The sequence below is a fragment of the Nomia melanderi genome, unplaced genomic scaffold, assembly GCF_051020985.1.
Source record: "Nomia melanderi isolate GNS246 unplaced genomic scaffold, iyNomMela1 scaffold0108, whole genome shotgun sequence".
NCBI lineage: Eukaryota > Metazoa > Arthropoda > Insecta > Hymenoptera > Halictidae > Nomia > Nomia melanderi.
The window spans coordinates 157,501-160,460 of record NW_027475223.1 but is presented as its reverse complement, the minus strand read 5'-3'; the positions used below and the strand labels follow the sequence as shown (position 1 = coordinate 160,460).

Below are 2,960 nucleotides of genomic sequence, written 5' to 3'. Positions count from 1 at the left end.
TAATCGTGATGGACCACGATTTCTGTACGTCTTACATCTTTCGACGATGGGACGATCCACGCGAAGAGATCATTCCTGCTTGCGTGAGGTGCGATAGCGCCGATTCGCTTTTCTGTACGGGGAGAAATAGAACGATGAGTTGACTTATCGGGTCTTCGTTGGAATTACCGTCGCTGGCATTGTAAACTCCAGATGACCTTGTGATTCCTTCGTCGGGCACTGGTAAAGGGTGGCGATGATTCGTTCTATAATAGAAATACCCGTCGTAGCGATTCGGCCGTGTCACCCGCCACGAAAATCTCTCTCGTCGTGGAATCCCCGCGTCGTAGAGTAAACGCGAAGGCTTGCTATAGAAGACTATAGTTTATACGCCTGTGGTTCACCGGTTGCCTGCTCTCCGGGGTACGCGATCGCGCAGGAGTTACGGAAGAACTTGATGGGCCACGATCTCCAAGCGGCTATATCTTTCGACGATGGGACGATTCACGCGAAGAGAACGTTCGTGCATGCGTGAGGTGCGATAGCGTTGATTCGCTTGTCTGTACGGGGAGAAATAGAACGATGAGTTGACTTATCGGGTCTTCGTTGGAATTACCGTCGCTGGCATTGTAAACTCCAGATGACCTTGTGATTCCTTCGTCGGGCACTGGTAAAGGGTGGCGATGATTCGTTCTATAATAGAAATACCCGTCGTAGCGTTTCGACCGATGTCACCCGCCACGAAATTCTCTCTCGTCGTGGAATCCCCGCGTCGGAGAGTAACCGCCGAAGGCTTGCTATAGAAGACTATAGTTTATACGCCTGTGGTTCACCGGTTGCCGGCTCTCCGGGGCACGCGATCGCGCGAAGGTTACGGAGGGACGTGAAGCGCCCGAGCAATGAAACGTCCGCAGGAGGAAACGAGCAACCGCCGAACATTGTTTCGCGACGTTTCCATAATGTATTGTCGTTTCGCTCGCATCCCGCTTCTTTCCCCTAGTTTCCTCGACGCGTAGTTTCGCAGCCTTAGTGGACGAATCATTCTCGATTCGAGGAAAGATATGCAGTGGGGCGTGCAATGAGCCCGCCAGAGACCACGATCTCCAATGCGTCTTTACATCTTTCGACGATGGGATGATCCACGCGAAGAGAACGTTCGTGCTTGCGCGAGGTGCGTTAGCGTCGATTCGCTTTTCTGTACGGGGAGAAATAGAACGATGAGTTGACTTATCGGGTCTTCGTTGGAATTACCGTCGCTGGCATTGTAAACTCCAGATGACCTTGTGATTCCTTCGTCGGGCACTGGTAAAGGGTGGCGATGATTCGTTCTATAATAGAAATACCCGTCGTAGCGATTCGGCCGAGTCACCCGCCACGAAACTGTCTCTCTTTCGTCGTGGAAACCCCGCGTCGGAGAGTAAAACGCGCGAAGGCTGTGACTGTAACATATATATATACAGTATACAATGCCTGTGGTTTTTGCGCGTGTCGGCTCTTCGGTATACGCGATCGGCCAGAGTTACGGAGGGACGGTGAAGCGCACGAGAAATTGAAACGGCCGCACGATTGGAACCGAGCAACCGTCGAACATTGTTTCGCGACGTTTCCATAATGCGTTTTCGTTTCGCTCGCATACCGCTTCTTTTCCCCTAGTCTCTGAGACGCGTTTTCGAGCCGTTCTTCTACTATCGATTCTCGTAGAGAGAAGGGACCGGGTAGTCTGGAAGTGGAACCCGCATCTTGCGTGTACCGTACACGGAATTGAGAGGACCGGCCGTGAAGCTCGTTTTAAAGCCGTGCGTCTGACACCCAACTCTTGCGCGCCAATTTCGCGGCAAGAGATAATATGGGACGAATGACCGGCAAAGAGCCAGCTGTGAAGTCTGTTTTTTTAATCGAATCCGTGGACGTGTGTATGCCGTAGCGTCGCTCGTCGTGTTCGTTCATGGTCGTTCCGAGAGAAAGAACGAAAGCGGTAACGAAGGGACCGGCCGTGAAGCTCGTTTTAAAGCCGCGCGTCTGACACCCAACTCTTGCGCGCCAATTTCGCGGCAAGAGATAACATGGGACGAATGACCGGCAAAGAGCCAGCTGTGAAGTCTTTTTTCATTATTTGCTTTCAATCGATCGATCGGTACGATTCGTGCAACGTTTCGCGCGATGCGACGCGAAAACATGCGCGCAACAATAGATGCGTCTGATCGGAAGAACGCGAGGGTCGACTGCACGCGATGGATTCAGTATCGGGTAGGATACAAAATATATCCCCGTCGTTTCCACGCGTGCGAGTCTTCTGCGTCTTTCGCGGGTTTTTGAATGCACTATACGCCCGGAACGTCGAGAAATATATACATATTACTTGAACGTTTTTCGTCTCGAAAGGCTTCGGTGTCGTCTCCAAGGCGACGCCTGAATCTCCTTCGCGCGCTGGTCGGAGATTCAGGTATCAACTTTTATCTTCTCTTTGAAAGAAGAGAGATATTAGGTCGAACAAATGAGAATAAAATTATATATGTGAAATATAAAATTTATACGATTACCCTGAACGGTGGATCACTTGGCTCGTGGGTCGATGAAGAACGCAGCTAATTGCGCGTCAACGTGTGAACTGCAGGACACATGAACATCGACATTTCGAACGCACATTGCGGTCCACGGATACAATTCCTGGACCACGCCTGGCTGAGGGTCGTTTACGTACCATACACTGCTTGCGTAGCTCTGTCAAATCCCCGCCGTCGTTCACCTCTTCGGATCGAACGTTTTTTTACCGAAGGGCGCAAAGAACGTTTCTGAGTCGGGTTAAGAGAAGGATGCTACGTACGAGCGAACGATGGGTGTCTCGTCGGCGTTTGTCGCGGACACGCGAAAATTCTGTGAATTTCACGGACAGTGTACGTTCTAGTTGTTGCAAAACGATCGGAATCGTTTGTATGGACTCGCGTGAGTGTTCGCGGCGTCGTGCGTCGTTCAATTACGAC

General features: G+C 51.1%; 1 non-coding gene across 1 annotated transcript; it reads left to right on the top strand.

Moving 5' to 3' along the window:
* Positions 1-2,516: 2,516 nt before the first annotated feature.
* LOC143175552 (5.8S ribosomal RNA) lies at positions 2,517-2,671 on the top strand. Its single transcript, XR_013000281.1, has one exon. It is a non-coding gene; the product is annotated as a 5.8S ribosomal RNA (ribosomal RNA).
* Positions 2,672-2,960: the final 289 nt, after the last annotated feature.